Raw genomic sequence first — 18898 nt, 5'->3', positions numbered from 1 at the left:
TTTGTGGTCGTTAAAGCTGTCTAGGAAAGTCAAACTATTTTCTCGACGTATGTGCCATGAGATACTTCCTATTGCTACTGCACTCCAATCTTGTCACGTCCCTTGTTTGGCTTCGTGTTTCTACTATGGATCCCCATACGATGATGTCATCCATGCTTTGTTACTCTATCCTTTATCTATTCAAGTTTGGAAATTATCCAGTTTTTGACACTTAATAAAGCTTCGCCTATCTTGGAACATTGTTGATATATTGCAGTCTCTTCTTGAAGCTGTTTCACCACACCAGTTTAGTTTGTTGCTGATCTATGCTTGGAGTATTTGGTGCGAGCGCAATAATGCAAAGCATAACTCACAATTCAAAGCAGCCAATGTCCTTCTCCTTTGGGCAGATTAATATTATAAAGGTTGGTTAAGGGCCCAACTTCCTAAATCTCATAGTATTGTATCACAGTTTGAGGGGAAACCCATCTTATGGCAGCCTCCTACTTTTGGTTTGTTTAAGTTGAATGTGGATGCAGCTATAAATGGTGAAGAATGCATTATTGGTATTGGTGCAATTGTTCGTGACTTTGAGGGATTTTCATTAGGATGTTTTGCCAAGCAGCTATCAGGATTACTTTCTCCTAAAGAGGTTGAAGTGTTGGCACTCTCTTATAGTTTATAGTAGTGCTTAGAACTTGGCTTTCGTATTGCTTTTATAAAAAGTGATTCAGAATTAGTTGTTCATTCTACCATTTCTCCTGCCTTTGTTGTACCCCAATAGGGCTGTATTATTTTTTTCCTAGTATTTCTTTGTCTCATATGTTGCGTATTTATAATATTATTGCTCATGAATTAGTAAAATGAGGTTATATGGTAGAAAGACCTATGTAGTTAAATATTTAAATCAATGATTAATGTATCTTTTGCAAAAAAAAAATATAGCTATATATAAAGTTATTTTTTTTATTAATGATATAATAAAATATTAATTATATATCATCTCAAATTCTACAACCCATTGTAAGCGGTGATTGTTTTAAAAAGATAGGATAGGAATGACACGACTTGCACTACTTTTAAGAAGTTTGATTATAAAAAAAGAAAATTTAATTTAAATTTAAATTAGAAACGCTCCATATTTTCTAGCAAAAAATAACTAACCGACTATCAACTATAGAGGAGCACGTTCTCAGCCGTTCAGATTTTAATCTCAACCTAATCTTTGGCCATCCATTTAATCTAACTTTTATATAAATAACCCTGGCTTCTCCCATTATCTCCACCCCATAGAAGATGTCGAGGGTGGGGGTCACCTCAGGTTGGAGTTAAGGTTTGGTTATGGTATGGTTATGGTTTTGATTGTCTATCTATGGCTTCGTTACTCTATCGATATTAGGGTTTGGCTTAGTGCTTGTGTACGGATTTAGGGTTTGATATATGCAGTGGATCGTCCATTTACGCTTGGAATTGTGATTTAGATTGGTTCGGCTCTTGTCTCGTTTGGTGTGTGATAAATATCTTTCTTTCGTCCTTGTTACATAAGGTTTGGACGTTTGGTGTTTTTTGGGGTTTGATTGCTTATCTATTGCTTAGTTCGTCTATTGGATTCATATACGTTTAGAAGAGTGTGGATCTGTTTATGATCTTTATCTATATCGTTATATGCAGAGGATCGTCAATTTACGCTTGGGTTCAGATTAGATCGGTTTGATTCTTGATCGCTATTTGTGTTTCTTTTTGGATTAATTTCCTGTTGTTTCTCCATCGTTATCTAGGGTTTCTTTGGTGACTGATGCTTGGCTATATGCGCCCGGGGATCTAGTTTATTCCGTTGTTGAATTTAATTTATGGTTGTGGCTGGGCTTTGTCTGGTGTTATGCAGATCGTGACTTTGGATTGAGATCAATACAGCGACCTTGGGTATGGCTTTCTAAGCCTTGTCTTTTTACTTAGGCTGGGACTGACTTGATCGAATAACTTATGTTAGATCAGATTTACTGAATCGAAGTATTTGTTTCCTCCGATTCGTGAAGATTTCTTCCAATCTTACATTTTCCTCTCCTCTAGCTCATTGTGCTCAAGTATTTGGATTGATTGTATTTATTCTCCCTCTATTTTTAGGGTTTTGGAATTAATTTTCTTTGTGATCGTGAGATTGGTTGGCGGCTCGAGTATGTTTTTCGTTTCGCTGGATTATGAAGGGGGTGTAAAATGATTTCTTTCAAATTCATATTTGTTTGTCCTTAGTTTCCTGTGGGCATTTAACCTTGCAGGGGAGTTGATTGGACCTAGTATCCTAGTATTATTTCTGTCAGGACTGTTTCTATCTTCATCTGCACTTAGGTCTTTGTGAGATTTTTGGTTCAAATATTTGCTTCGGGTTATTCGAATGGCTTTTCTGGGTTATGCTTATTCGATGAATTTCAAGGTCTGCTTTTACTAAAGATTAGTACCATAACCTGTTGGTAAATATTCTTTTCTATTCCATCGTTGTGGGTGATATGCTTTATCAATTTTTTATTTTTGCAGATGATTCTCAGTTGTTGCATATGCTCTGCATAAGATCAGACTGTGGTTTATTTCCACTAATCTTTGTATATGCAGTGTTGCCGATTGTTGATTTGCACTTGGGACTTTGGATTAGTATTTTGTTCAACTTTGTAGAAGTTCGGAGGTTCTGTTTGATCTCTTTCATGTGTTGTCACAGATTCTAATTAGATTTCTTGGTTTATTAGTGCTCTTTGTACCCAGAAATATTTATACAACATACATCTCTTCTCCTTGTGAAATTTCCAGATTTATTTTTTGTGAAGATTGTTGCTCTTGCCCATACATCATCTTTGTGCAAGGTTGTGCAAGAAGGGTTGAAGTAAAGTCAAAATTTTAGTTTGTTTGCCTAATCTTTTTCGTCTTTATTTGTTTTGCTTCGTTTATAATGAATTTTTAGGTTGTTTTACCGAGTCAAGTTAAAAAAAATGTGACCGTTCCTCTTCTTGGGTTATACATAGCATCTGCACTCTTAACACTCTCCTCCTCATTGTCTTTCAAGTATTTGAATTGTTTTTTTTCTCCTTCTGGTTCCTATTATTTAGGATTTTGGTATATTCTTTCCTGTCTATGTGATTTCTAAGCAATCAAGAAAATAGTTAAAGGCTTCAGCATATTTTCTGTTTGGTGTAGCTGGATTTTGGACGGCTTGTAGGATGATTTATTTCATTCCATATTTAATTATCCTCTCTCTCTTGTGGGCATTTTATTTATGCTGTTTTTAGCATGTGCGTTTTGTTTGATATTTTCAGGCTTTCAACTTTCTTAAGCATCAACCTTCTTTTCTCGGATCTATTTTAACAAGCTAACCTTTGGAGGGGAGTTGACTTGGCCTAGTATTTTCTTTAATTGACTTTTTATCTTTTGCTATATCGGTAGCGTCCATTAATTTGTGAGAGGTTTTTGGTTCATGTCTTTTGCTTCAGGGACTTCATTGAATTTTCAGGGTTAAGCTTTTACTCGAGATTATTTTCATATCCTTTTGGTAAATCCTCTTCATGCTGCAGTTAACTAATGTCTTCCTCCTCTCTAGTCCCAGCACTGTGGGTTTCTGTTCTTTCCATATATTTTCCCAGTTCATTCTCTGTTCTTCAGGGTTGTATATGTTTCACTGAACTTGATATATTCAGAGAATTTCTGATTTTTGATATGAACTTGGGACCTAAGATTCGTTTTGTAGAAGTTCCAGAGGTTCTGTTCGATATAATTAGTTTATCGACCTTGGGGTATGTATTACAGCTTTAGATTTGATTTGCTGATTCTTCCTTGCATTTTCTTTTGAATAACCTACTCGTTTGGACATGGAAGTAAACTCATTTTGCAAGGATCTTACGAACTCGTTTGGTTGGACTTTCTCGTAGATTCAATGTTCTCGGTATGAGGTCAGATATCTGGTTCTTTATCGATATCTTTGGTTTATTTCTCAATAATTTTTTATGTATGCAGAGATAACACCTATGTGTGAACTCTATTGGTTTCGATATAAGGTTAGATATTTGGCTCTTATCATCATCCACAGATGTTTTCCCCCACCAACTGTTGATTTTCACTGGGATGTTGCATGTTCTCTTTTTTCTGTATGCGATTGGGACTTTTGGTACATTGGATCGGTATCTATAATCCCTTGGAAGATTATCTTATTCCTGGTCAAGCACTTTTTTCAGTTTGATACTGTGTTGGTGGGCTTATTTTTTGATGTGTCCGATGAGTTTTTTGATTTGTTTGATGGTGTCCTATAGCTTTGGTTCGGACCGACTGGTTTTGTTTTTAGGCTGCAATCAGGTCTTCTAAGATATGCGTTGGGGGAGTGATAGAATTATAGAAACACTGGTGAATTGCTGAATTAAATTTAGTTTGGTGGTGATACTTCTTTGTTCAAACTGCATATGGAGAGTGGATGATATATCAACATTTGTGTATTCTCTAATAACGGTTCTTCTCTGATGGGTTTTTGTATTCGGTTCAATTATTGATTCTCGTTGAAATTTGTACTCATTCGTTTGGTACACTATTGGTTTTATTTGGTTTAAATAATAGTGTCGTCAATTAGATTTTTGTTTTCGTTGATATGCTGTTGAGATTGGCAAACGTTTGGACTTTATGACAATTTCAATTTTAAAATAAAAATGAAGATGGAATAATAATTATATATTTTTAAATGATAGAATGGGCAGCTTTCATGTGTATTCTTTTCTAGATAAATGTCAAATTCAGTATTACCGATTTTCGTATTACTTTTTTTTTTTCCTTCTAAATTTTAAAATTTAAGTTGATTGTATATTATCCACGTTAATAAAAATAAAAAATCTATATTTGATGCTTGCGTGTACGTGATTATAAAATAATTTACTGCTAAATTGTAAAATTTAATTTTTATACTAATAAATACAAAATAAGGTATGAAATAAATATAATAATATTAAAATTAATAAGCTACTTTATTGAGATAAATTGTGATATATTTATTTTTTTGTATTTGTTGAATTTAAAATAAGTAGAAAAAAATTCTATAGGGAAATAAATTTTATTGTTTAAAATTTAATAATGGTTTTCTTGTGAATTTGTTAAAATAAAAAGATATTTTTTTAAACGGTGAAAAAGAATATTTGTAAAGAAATGATTAAAAAAAGATGCGATGTGAAATACGGTATAAATAAAAAGATTTATTTAAATTTGACAATTATAATGATTGCTATTTGGAAGGTTTTTATAAAATTATTTTTTTCACAACCTATTTTGCTGAGTTTTTAATTATTTTGGAAAGAAGTGTTCAGTTTGAGAAATTATGTTACATGGTTTTTTTCTTGGTTTTTATAATGTGAAGCTAAGTGTTATATTTGGACATAGTTATATAATGTTGCATATTGTTTTTTATATATATATATATATATATATTTTTTTTTGTCGGGAGCATATTGGTATACGGAGTTTGTTTGGCAAAACAAAATCGACTTAATTATGTGAAAGTGTTTTTTTTGTTTTTTTTTGTTAAATATATGCAAGTCAAAGTCAAAGTCAAAATCTATTTTATTTTTTATACAACTTACTTTTTCCATGTTTGTATACTAATTTTACTATATATATATATACATGTACATATAAATTCTGTGTTCAATTGTGTATGCATCTCTATTTTGGTTCCATTAATTTCTCGGTATAATAGATTTATGTTTTCCACATTAGCTGTAAAAAATTCAGGAAAACTGGTTTTAACTTTTGGTTTAAAATATGTTTTGTCATAATTTGATCTTCTGTTTTGGTTAATATGCTACTGTGATTTTTTGTTGCTTTGCTTCCGACTGGACTTCATTAGGAGATATTTATGTCTATAATTCAAAAAACTACTAATTAAAATAAAACTGAACTTATGGATATATTTAATTTTTATTTAAACTTAAAATAAGTAGAAAATGATTCCATTATTTAATCAAGTATTAGTGTTGTACTAGGAAACATAATTAATGATATTCATGTAAATTTATTAAAGTAAAAGATATTTCTTTAAACGTTAAAATAAATATTTATAAATAATTAATTTATTAAAAAGAAGATGGGATGAGAATATCAGGTATGATTATTAGTAGCGTTCTCTTTTTTTTTACCCTGCGTAGCAATTAATAATAATAGTCATTTTTTTAATGGAGTCAGTTTTTGAAGGTTTAATAAAATACTTATTTTTCAATTCGTTTATTTTCATCGAGTCTTTTTTTGCTGGTTTTTCAATTTGTTTGAAAGTAGTGTTCAGTTTGAGAAAACATGTTTACATTATTAGTCTAATTTTGTTATTCCTTAATATTAGGCCAATGTAAAATGAAAACGTGTTTCCAAACTATCTTTAAATTGTTTGAATGAGAACAAGTGAAAATGGAGTCAAGTAAATAAATGGATATAACATTTTACAATTTCAAAGTTTCATTTAAGCAAAATTATTTGCATATTGGTATATTTATCTTGATAATAATTTATATTACACAATGCAAAATTGGATAAATATTTCACTTATCATTAAGTTGTGTTATGTGGAGGTGACATATAATTATATATATTTATCTAATAAATTAGATTTTAGGATGCAACCAAGTTTTATTCAATACTTAGTTACCTATTTTATTTTATTTTTATATGTATGTAGTCCATAAATTTTAATATTTTTGAAGTATTTTACATAACAAAGTCAATATTTGTTTTATGTTTTATACAACGTATTTTTCTTATATTGTTATAGTAATTATTATGCTTACGTAATGTACGCATATATTCTGTGCTTAATTTTTTTATAAAATATTTATAACTTTTATTTTGTTTTGTAGGTTCTAGAACTACATGGAGCTTGATCCCTTGCTCCCTGCAAGGGTATGTAGGCAACTTATTTTTATAAGCCCAGCTCCAAAAATTTTAACTTACTAAAGTGATTAATTTTTAAATTTTATATTGGTCAGGTTTCTCTTTATATTTTTCTAATTTAAATTGATTATGATGTTATATATTATTAAAGGAATATATATACACAACATATTTTCCCTATATTTGATTCTTATTATTAATTATCTACAGTTTCTTTCCCTCAATTTTTGACGTAATGTTGTTGATCAAGTTTTGCATGTTTTTCTATACTTTGCCAGTTCAATTATTGGAAGTCTCAAGATAAAAATAAAGGGTTTTACAAAATTACAATAATGTAAAAAAAGAACTCACGTTTGCTTTACATACAAATAGTTGCAATAAATAATACTGCAAGAAAACCATAAAAACAAATAAAGGGGTGTTTGTGTTTTCAAGTAAGTCTTATTTTTTAGTTTGATTTGAGAGTATATTAACCCCTTTAAATATTTGATTTAAATACTTGAGTTTTACATTTCTTTATTCTAAACCCCTCTAATTCTACTCCCATAAATTCTTTCAACGTTCTTTCCTCGGATCTACTTAAAGTATCGAACCTTGCATGGGAGTTGACTTGGCCTAGTATTTTCTTAAACGACTTTTATCTGTTTATTATAGCATCCATTTGTCTTCATTGTGCAGTTAACTTATGTCTTCCTCTTCTTCATTCCCTGCACTTTAGTTGGATATATTTCATCATCTGTTTTTTGGAAAATGTTTGTATATGCTTGCTTTATCAACATTTTTTATTAAAGATGAAAAGAAAGATCTACTGATTTGAACATGAAACAACATTGTAAAAACTCATTTGTTAGGAACTTGTTTGGCTGGACGTTCTCGGGGTAAGCTCAAATATTTGCATCTCGATTGTAGCCTCGTAGGTTGTATGTTCTAGATCTAAGGCCAGATATTTGGTTCTTGATCGATATCTTTTTCCAGAACTTCTGATGATGTATGTAGAGTATGACGACACCTATTTGTGAACTCGTTTGGTTCTCAGTATAAGGATAGATATTCCCACAACTTTTGATGTAAAGTTGTTGATTTACGCTTAGGTCGTTGATGTGCATCTTTATGTGTTTTAGATTTTGGTACATCAGATTAGTATCTATTATCCCTTGGAAGATTAATCATATTCCTGATCAAGCTCTTTTTTCAAGTTTTATACTGTGGTGTTGGCAGAATTAAAATTTGTTTGGTGGTGATACTTTTTTGTTCAAACTTCATATCAATTCTGTTGTGGGTGTTGTTGTGTTGCTGCTATTGTCTATTCTTTGTTATTAAATCTGCTTCTGAATGGTTTTGTTGCACATATTTGGTTTTCTGTCTTTGGTTATTGATACTCTGAAGTTGAACTCTGTACTAAGATATACTATACATTAGTGTGATGGTGTACTTTGTGTTCTATACGTTTGATTTTGTCCTTTGTACTATAAATTAGCTATGTGGGGGTCACAGGTTTTGTTTAGATTTCGCTGTAGATTGATGTACTCTTTCTACGGAAAATATTTATAGAACATATACATTTTCTCGTGAAATTTTCAGATTTATTGAATCTAATATTTTATTTCCCTGATTTTCTGTGGGGATTTTTGCTTCTGACCATACGTCTTTGGAATTAATGACAAAATTTCAGTTTGTTTTGCCAAATCTCTTTTACTCAACATTAGTTCTAGGTCTTAATCACAGGGGCTCTTATGGTTGGACAGAATGTTTGATATAAATTTTTTAATATTTTTATAGTGAAAGTCTTTAGCAAGCTTTTAATTTCATTTTTTAAATGAATTTTCAGGTTGTTTTGTTGGATGAAGTTAAAAAATTGTGGCCTTCCAATTTTTTGGGTTTGAGATAGCGGCATCTTTAATCTTTCATTGTTTCTCTCCTTTTGCTCATTGTGCTCAAGTATTTGGAATGTTTTCATTTCTTTCTGCCTCTTTATTTAGGGTTTTGGAATGACTTCTCTTTCTATGTGATGATCAAGAGGGTGGTTCAAGGCTCGAGTATATTTTTGTATCATTGGATTGTGGAAAGGTGTAAAATGACTTTTATCTCATTTAACTTTACCATCTTATAGGAGTTTTTTTTTATTATGTTGTATCTTAGCATATGCATTTGTTCGATAATTTCAGGCTCTATACTTCCTGAACAAGCATTTAACCTTGGGAGGAGAGTTGACTTGGCCTAGTATTTTCTTTCAAAACTTTTTGTTATTTGTATCTTTTGCAACTTCAGTCTTTTGAGATTTTTGGCTCATATCTTTGCTTTGGGTTGTTGAGTGACTTTTCTGGGTTTCGATTGTTCGGTGAATATCAGGGTCTGCTTTTACTCAAGATTATTAACATAGCCTGTTGGTAATTTCTTTTTTATTCCCAGCGCTGTTTCAATTTTCATTTTTACGGATGATTTTCACTGGTTGCATAGGCTCTACAATGTCGGACTACCAGGTTCTATTTAAATTTCTTGGTTTATTGGTACTACACATAATTATTCGTACAACATATGCTTCTTGTGAAATTTCCAGATTTATTGAATTAAAACTTTTTGCTTCCTTGTTTCTCTGTGAAGATTTTTGCTCCAGCCTATGCATCTTTATGCTTGGAGGTTGTGCAAGAAGGTTGGAAGTAATGTCAAAGTTTAAATTTGCTTTGTCTTGCTTATCTTTTGATTATTCTATTCATTAATTGTGTCAAAAGTATTTGAATTGTTTGCGTTTTTATTTTTGCAGATGATGCCTACCTTCTGGATTTAGGGAACTGTATTTTGAATTTTGTTATTATTTATTCATTAAATTGCGTTTATATTGAATTGCTTTTCGACAATATTTTTAGGGTATTATTTCTTTCCAGGTGATATCTAGAGACGATAGAGAGTGGTTCAAGGCTTGAGTATACCGTTGAATTGTGGAGGGGTGTGGAATGATTTCTTTCACTTCATATTCATATTCAATTTGTTTGATAATTTCAGGCTTTCCACTTTCTTTCATTTTGTTTGATGTTTTCAGGCTTTAACTTTTGTAAATCTTCTTTTGTTGGATCCCATTTAAACAAGCCTTTAAGCTTGCAGGGGCATTGACTTGGTGTGGTATTTTCTCTAAACAAATTTTTATCCTTTGCTATATATTTGTAGCATCCATCGAACTGTGAGATTTTTGGTACATGTTTTTGCTCTGGGTCGTTCAATGAATTTTCAGGATTCAGCTTGTAGTCATTATTTTTATAACCTTTGGGTAAATCCAGTATGCTTTAGTCTTCATGTTGCAGTTAACTTGTCTTCCTCTTCTCCATTCCCAGTTCTGTGGGTTAGATCTGTTGGATTGTGCTTCTTATCAACATTTATTTTCCCAGATGATTCTTCGTGAGTGGATATGTTCTGTATGAGGTCCGACTATTTGTTTTTTACTAATTTAACATGTGCAAAGCATTGCCAATTCGCTGGGTGTTATCTGTTATGTATTTCAGCTTTTGGTTGGATGCTGGGTGTTCTCGGTATTAGGTCATTATTGTCTTTGGTAGTACTCCATATCATTAAGTATGCAGAGCATTGCAATCTTTGTTTATGAACTTGTTTGCTTCTCAGTGTAAAGTCAAATATCTGGTTCTTATCATTACGTGGTTATTTGTTTGGGACTTTGATATATTGGATCAGTGTCCTTAATCACTTGGAAGATTAACCTTTTTCCTGGTTGAGTTCTTTTTTAAATTGATACTGTGATAGCAGACTTGATTTTTGGTGTGCCTAACTAGTTTCTTTATTTGTTTGATGGGGTCCTAGATTTGGTTCGGACTGGTTTTTATGCTGCAATAATCTTCATGGTTGTGCCTGAACTACAGATGGTGGTGCTGTGCTGTTGGGATATCTAGTATTTTCTGTTGTTCCATCTGCTTCTGAATGTTGCTGCTCCCATTGTTCTTGCAAGTGTTTTGTGGAACGTAGTATCTAGTTGTGAATGTCTTTAGCTATCTTATTTTCTTATTTTTGTTAAGTGATTTTTCAGATTGTCTTTCAGAATCAAGTTATTTGAAACTGTGGCTTCTCATCTTTTTGGGTTTGACATATCATTTTCATTCTTACATTTACCTCTCCTTTTGCTCATTGTGTTCAAGTATTTGATTTGTTTGATTTTTTTTCTTGTTCTGTTTTTTGTGTTTCAGTATATTCTTTCTTTCTGGGTCATTTCTAGGTGATCGAGAGAATGGTTGGTGGCTTGAGCATACTTTTACGTATTGTTAGTGTGGAGAGAGTATAAAATGATTTCTTTCTATTCATATTCAATTATTCTCGCATTCTTTTGTATGCTTTATAAATGTGCATGCATTTTGTTTGATACTTTCAGGCTTTCATCATTCTTATTTTCTCTGGTTCATTTACACAAGCATGTTGACCTTGCCTGGCATTACCCCGTGAGATTTTTGGTTAATGTCTGTCTTTCTCTATTCCACCTCTAGGTTTGATATGTTTCATCATCAAATTTTTTTATTTTTCTTTTTAGATTTTTATGCTTGTTCAAACATTTACAGATGATGCTCCGTGGTTGCATAAGGTCAGATATGTGGTTCATATTCATATAAGCAGAGTATTACTGATTGATTTGCACTTGCTATAATTTTGACGTATTAGTGATTTTTTGGTGGGTTAACTATGTGGGTTTTGTTGGCACGTAAATGATTTATATAGATGATGCCGGTGGATTCAAGTCCAACAACCAACCACGGGGTATTGACGAACTTAAATGAACTGGCTATATTTTTTCTCTGAACTTGTACTTAAATTGACATACTCATTTTGTAATTTGTAAGGATGTTGGTTATTAATTAAACTCTCAACTATGTTGTAAATTTGTTTGGTTGGATCTTCTTGGTGTATGGTCAGATATCAGGTTCTTGATTGTAGGTTGGACTTTCTCGATACAAGGTTTGATATTTTGTTTTTGATCATCATGTCTGGTTTATTTTTGCTCAACTTTTTATGGTTGCAGAGCATCACCACTCAAGAACACAGCTATATTGTTACTCTTTTGGCTGGATGTTCTCGGTATAAGGTCAGATATTTGGTTCTAATCATTATCTACAGTTTATTTTGTCGTAGCTTTTGATGTATGTAGAGCATCACCAATTGTTGTACACTTGAGATCTGCATGAGCATCCATCTGGAACTTTGGTACATTGGAGTAAAATCTTTTAAGGTTATGTTCTGTTCACAACTTTCAACTTGGAGATCTGGGTTGATACCTATAGTCAACCGTTGGGTATGCTTCAGTTTTTAGTTTTGGAGAAGTTGGTTTAGTATTCCATTTTTCTTTTTCTTCAAATCTATTAGTAGTTGGACTTGGAACAACATTGCAGTTCTTATGGAGACAGCAAGCATGGTTTATACCACAATCATTTTAGGTGGTCCAAGTATGCTTTTCCAAATTAAAATTAGAAGTTGGCCTTTGATTTATGGATGGTTGAAATATAGCATCTTCAACTTCTCTTTATGTGTTAACAACTTAAAATACAAGGCTTAAAGTATGTCTATTTGTATATATGTTCTCATTTATCCAGGCTCGTCTTTCAAAATGTCTAGACTATTGGAGGGTATATTCAACCGGGCCTAGTATGTACTAGACATATCTGATGTTGCTTATCTTTGTCGAATGAGTTTTTTGATCTGTTTGATGGTGTCCTAGCTCTGGTCCAGACTTGTTTGTAGGCCGCAATAGTCTCATGGTCGGGGGAGTTTTATATTTAAAGAAAACTGGGGAGGCTCTGTACAGTTGATATTTGTACTATGTTATGCAGTCATGCGACTGTAGTGTTTATTTAGTTGGTTGTTTTATGTTATATGACTGTCGTATAGACATTGGAACTGCTATGGTGTCATGTTATTCGAGCTACGTTTGTGTGGTGCACACATGATGTTTAGAGTCGTCTTATGATTTTACTGTTTTGAGTTTTTCATCGTTGTATGCAACTTTAATATGTATGTGTATGGTTTGTATAAATTGTGTTAATAATTTCATGCCAGCGTTTTTTTTTTCTTTTTGCAAAATTTATGCGGAGTTGTATCTCTATTTTTGTTCTGCTGACCGTTATTTTCCAATATCGATGTGTTTTGAAATAATTTTCATTTAATCACTTGGGTATTTTCTTCACGACATGTAGATGCAAGTTTTCAGGATTATGAGAATTTTGGCAATTTAAATTTCACATTGTCATTAAATTTGCAAAATCGTTGTGTATCTTCAGTATTTGGGCTTCTATTAACTAACAATAGATATATTTTTTTTTCGTTTCTTTATTACCAGGTTTCTAAGGTGGTGTATGCTTTTTAAAATTACAATTAATTAAACATTGACCTTTGATTTTTGGGTTGTTTAAATGTAGCATCTTTAACATTTAGGTTTGTTTGTTCCTTTGATTATTTCTTTTTGTCTATGGTTTCATGTATTGTAGTCAAACTTGGCCTAAACGTCTACCTCTTTGTTATTGCCCATTGATTTTTTCAATTTGTTTGATGGTGATATAATAACGTTCTATGTGATGAGGATTCTGATTCTTAAAGGTTTTGTTGTACATATCTTCTTGGTATCTTATTCGTGCTTTTGAGGTTCGAGTTTGTTACCATAATCGATGTACTTGATTTTGGGTTTTCTTATGAAGTATTATATATACACATATATATAAATATATACATATTAGAATAATAATTTATGTAAAAATTAAAAGAATCAAGGAGTGCGTTTTAGTAAAAAATTATTCAGAATGGACTCGTATTTAAAAACAAATAACAGAAAACATTATTTAAAAGAAAATCATGGGGCAACCTTTGTTGGGTCCGTCACGCTATTGACAAATATGCTGCATTGGCCCCAAAGGGTATATATTATGTTTTAGTTTATATATTTGAATAACTGAACTGGCTATACTGTTTGTGGTGCACTCTTGATGTCGTCTTGTGATTGTAAATGTTAGGTAAATACACAAATAAACCACATGTTACTCCGAACCAAGTAATATACTAATCGATACAAGCCTAAGCCCTTTTACCAAGTTTTACCTACTAAACTGGTTCCAAGCTCAACAAGTAACCATACAGATTGGTATGTATATTTTTTAGTTATCCGGGAGTTTATGTTTCACACAAAACAAAATCGGGTAAGTATTCTGTTTCATAAGTTTTCTGAAAAAGATTAGTATAATTGAAAGTTTCTTATGGGGCTGACCTTCCATTGTTTATTTTGGCCTTGATAATATTACTCGAAACCCCTTTTGTATCCTCCATTATTTTCTGTTGTGTTAAGACATAACAAATAACACTACAAAATTTAGCAAATTAAATATCATGCTATACATGTGTACGAATATATTTCATGTTTCAATTTTTATTTTCTTGTGTATAATATTTTTTAACTTTGTAATGGTTTTGCAGATTTTAAGAACTGCATGGAGCTTGATCCTGTAAAGGGTATGTAGGCAACTTATTACAAGTGCAGCTCCAAAAAATTTTAACACTTCAAATCTAAAATTGAAATGTAGATTTATTGGCATAAATATTTTATTTTTGCATTTTTCACATTTTTTTTAAATAGCAAGTTCTTAATGTTCCATGTTAGTTTAGAAACACCGAGCATTATAGAATCAAAAAATCAAAAAATCAAAAGTCAGGATCACAACAATCAATCCTCATATTCTATATAGGGCATTAATTGCACAAAAATAAACATACTTCCTAAGCATTGGAGACTCTTCTTGATCACTTATAATCTGTCTAAAACAATAACAATACACAAGATCAAATGCAAAATGCAAGAGATGGCTTATGGAGAGCAAACCGGCACACCCAACTACCACTTCATACGCCACATGTATGATGCCTTACCCTAAGGGGTATCATTGGGTTAATTAGGCTTATTATAATATGAGGTGGTAGACTGCAGTTTAATGGGCCAACACAGTTATTAGAGTGCCATTATGGGCCTCAAATGCAATTAGTAAGTGAGATCCATCTCATTATGATTATTGACAAGTGATGGGTACTTTAATAAATGGTTGTGAATATGAAATTATATTTGTAATTATATAGTCTATATAATAATTCTAATATTCTCTTTAATAATATAATCAACCACCATAATATTATCAATCACACAAAGACAGTCAAATAAATCATTATGATATGATACATGTATTATATATGATCCAATGTTGAAGACATTCCAATACAAAAATAATCATTAAACCAAACATGCATAATCATTAAACCAAACATGCATATGGTACAACAATTTAAGACTGCACATTTGTCTCTTTTGTGCTTATCACTTTGCCAAACAACAATATATATACATATATAAGAAGTGATTGCAAATATCATTATGTATATTTCATAAATACTAGTCATAAGCATTCCATACAAAGTACTATTATGTTCAATACACAAAATAGCAATTCTAGGCTCCTAGTAAAACCCACATATAGGTAAGCTTTTTGTAAGTAGATCGGTCAATATGCAAGTGGGAGGCATGTACTCAATGGAAATGATGGATTCAACAACTTTCTCTTTTAATGAAATAGTACTTTATATTAATATGTTTTGAGCGAAAAGTATTCTGAGTGTTCTTAGATAAAGCTACAGCTGCGGAATTGTCACAGTATAATTTCAGCATGTAGAGTTTACAACACCTAATACAGAAATGAAATTATGTAATCATATTGCTTGACAAGTAGCTTCTTAACATGACATATACTCTGCCTCCATCATAGAGGAAGTTGTGAACGTCTGCTTAACACTTTTTGATGAAACAATTCCTCCAATCATCATATAAATGTAGCTTAAAGTAGACTTTTTATCATCCACGCATCTTGCATAAACGGCGTCATTGAAACCAATTGTATCAAGAGTGTTAGCTTGATAAGTCAACATATGATCCTTAGTGCCCTGAAGGTATCTCATACTTTCTTAGCCACTTTTCAGTGACCAAGTCCAGGACCACTCAGGTATCTACCCAACACGCCAACAACAAAAGCAATATCTGGTGTGTGCATACTTGAGCATACATCAGGGTGGCTACAAGTGACGCATAAGGAACAATTTTCATTTCATATTTCTTTTTATCATTTTGTGGACATTGGACCTTTGAGAATTTGTCACCCTTCGCTATTAGTGCCTTCCCAAGAGAATAAGAATGCATATTGATTCTCTTGAAGATCATATTAATGTCAGTCTTTTCAGATAAACGAAGGATACAATTAGCCATATTTCAAAGAATCTGAATCTCAAGCATATAAGAGGCCTCACCAAGACCCTTCATGTCAAAGTGGTTAAATAATAATTTTTTTTTGTCTCAGACAATAGATCAAAATTATTAAATGCAAGCAGGATGTCATCAACGTATAATACTAGAAAAATAAAGTTACTCTCACTAACCTTCATGTATATACATTCTCTTTAAAGCCATTTGCAGGGATAATCATATCTTGAGATACCACTGCCTTAATGCTTGTTTAAGCTCATAGATAGACTTCTTGAGCTTGCAAACAATGTGTTCTTTGCCAGACATCTCAAAACCAACAGTATCAAAATGAGCCACAATATCCATAATGATTCGCAACGAATCTTTGGTAGAAATAGGTGAAAGGGTTTATTTGAAATCAATACATTCTCCCTGGTTATAGCCTTTAACCACAAGTCTAGCTTTATCCTTTCCACTTGGCCATTCGAGTCACGTCTTATACACCCATTTGCATTTAATGGATATGTAACATTTGGGTAGTTCAATCAATTCCAAAACTTCATTTTGTGACATAAAACTCAACTCATCTCTCATTGTGTCCATCCACATCATAGATTGAGGGCTATTCATGACTTCTTGATAAGTGACTAGCTTAGAAGTGTCTCCCACATCAAACTCGTGTTCCTACAAATAGACAATGTAGTCATCAGGAATAGCAGATCTGTGGGTTCTCTGTCATCGCCTCACCATAACTTCATCATCCCCAACATCAAGATTTTCACCTTATTCTTGATTTTGAGGTTCATCTTGAGTTTCTTTAGAAAATTGTTTAATTATAGGGTCATCAATAGGAGCGGAAGCGATATATATATATATATATAGGGATTAAAATGCATTATTTCCTGAAAGCAATATCTCGACCCTTGACTTGAACCAAATTCATCTTAAAAAATGACAGTTTTATCTGATTCTATAACTCTAGTGGTGTGAGATGGGCAAATAAAATCTAGAACCCCTTGATTCAATGGTGGAGCCTGCAAAATAGCCACTGATGGTTTTCAGATCAAGTTTCTTAGATTGTGGATTGTAGGGCCTCACTTTTACTTTGCAACCCCAAACATGAAAATGATGCAAGTTTGGTTTCTTACTTGACCGTAGCTCATAAGGCATCTTTGGGATAGACTTGTTGTGTAACGACCCAAAATCACTAATATGGCTTAAGGGCCTTGATTAGTGTGTTAGGAGGGCATTATTGGCTTGTGTGTGAATTTATTGATTTAATGTATGATTACATGATAAGCATGCTAGTATGATTATATGATTATAGATGTGGTTAAATGTTATGTTTGTGAGAACCACATTATTATGTGGGTAAATCTGCAGTGGGCGACTTGAGGCGATCCTAGGAAGCTAGATAGCGGGAAAGTCACAACGGGGCCTAATGCTTGATTTTGGACAAGTCAAGAGGTATTTCAGGTATCGGGTGGTTATTTAGATTACCGGGTTATGAAAATAAATAATTTGAGATATATTCGAGGTTAGGAAGTCTAGGTGGGATTATTGGGGAATTCTACCATTTTTCCCTTGGGGACATTTCCGGTACTCCGAGCTTTGGGATTAGCTTAATTGCCTATGGATAGACTTAAGGAGTTGTAGAAAACAGTAGAACATAATAAACCGACTCTTTCCTCTTTCTCCCTTTCTCTCTCAAAGGAAACTCTTGGAATCTAAAGGAACTCAGCTGAAAGTTCTGTGATTTAGGCTTGGGTCTTGAGGGATTAGCTCAATTTTAGAAAAAGAATTCAACCAGGACTAAGGTAAGGATTGATTCCCACTTTCTGTTGTTGAAAATTCTGTGATTTTGAGTGTGTTCTAAGTGGATTTTGGGTTTTGGATTTGAAGATTAAATTGAGGATAGAACCTTGGAAGTTAGCCCAGAATGCTTTTGGAGGATTGGTTCTGCAGCTGAGGTAAGTTTGAATTTAAGGTTTAATGGCTGAGTTATAGTGTTTCTATGGCTGGGTTTTGTGTTCTTGAGTTAGAAAGTTTCAGTGATTGAAATAGGTTTTTGATGGGTTTCTAGTCTAGATTTCAGCTGGGTTATGTTGCTGGAATCTTATGGGAAGTTTTTGGATAATTGAGTTGTGGAATTGGGGTAGTTTTTTGAGTGAGTTTGCATGAGGTTTGAGAGTAAAAAATGGAGGTTTTTCTGGGTTCGAAGGGGTCGGGCTGCGGCATAGTCCTTGGTGAGCCGCCGCCCTTTGAAGCTGATGCGTGCTAAGGAAGGAGGGCGGGCCGCGGCATGGTCTGAGTAGGGCCGCGACCCTTAGCTGTTTTTGGGCATTGGGAGGTCTCTGGTTGGGGCATTGGGAGGTCTCTGGGCATTGGGTGGCTAATGTCGCGACCCTTAAGGGATTTTGAGATTTTGAGATTCTAGGCTTGGGAACTTAACCTAGGGTGCTCGGGATTGAATCTTTTACCATGTTTGGTGAAATTCAATGTTCCGGAGACTAGAATTTTGTTTAGAAGCTCATTTAAGATTTTTGATGATATCATTTATCTTGGTTATGACTAGGTGCTAAGCTAGGGCTTTGGATCGGACCGCGCTCAAGGAGCATCGCTCGTAACTAGTTCACTTGGAAGCCAAAGGTAAGAAAACTGCACCTGGTTGAATATCTGTAATGGGACTAAGGGTTCCCTATGGTGTATACTTGAAAGGATGGTATTATGCCATGCAAGCTAATTAGTGAACCAACGACCTAAGGGTGACAAGGG

General features: G+C 32.9%; 1 long non-coding RNA gene across 1 annotated transcript; it reads left to right on the top strand.

Moving 5' to 3' along the window:
- The first annotated feature begins 1135 nt into the window (after positions 1-1135).
- On the top strand, positions 1136-14502 carry LOC133807136 (uncharacterized). Its single transcript, XR_009879164.1, has 2 exons — positions 1136-8940; positions 9039-14502. It is a non-coding gene; the product is annotated as an uncharacterized LOC133807136 (long non-coding RNA).
- Positions 14503-18898: the final 4396 nt, after the last annotated feature.

This window comes from Humulus lupulus, chromosome X (assembly GCF_963169125.1).
Source record: "Humulus lupulus chromosome X, drHumLupu1.1, whole genome shotgun sequence".
Taxonomy (NCBI): Eukaryota; Viridiplantae; Streptophyta; class Magnoliopsida; order Rosales; family Cannabaceae; genus Humulus; species Humulus lupulus.
The sequence above is the reverse complement of the archived record's forward strand: the minus strand, read 5'-3'. Positions and strand labels throughout refer to the sequence as shown.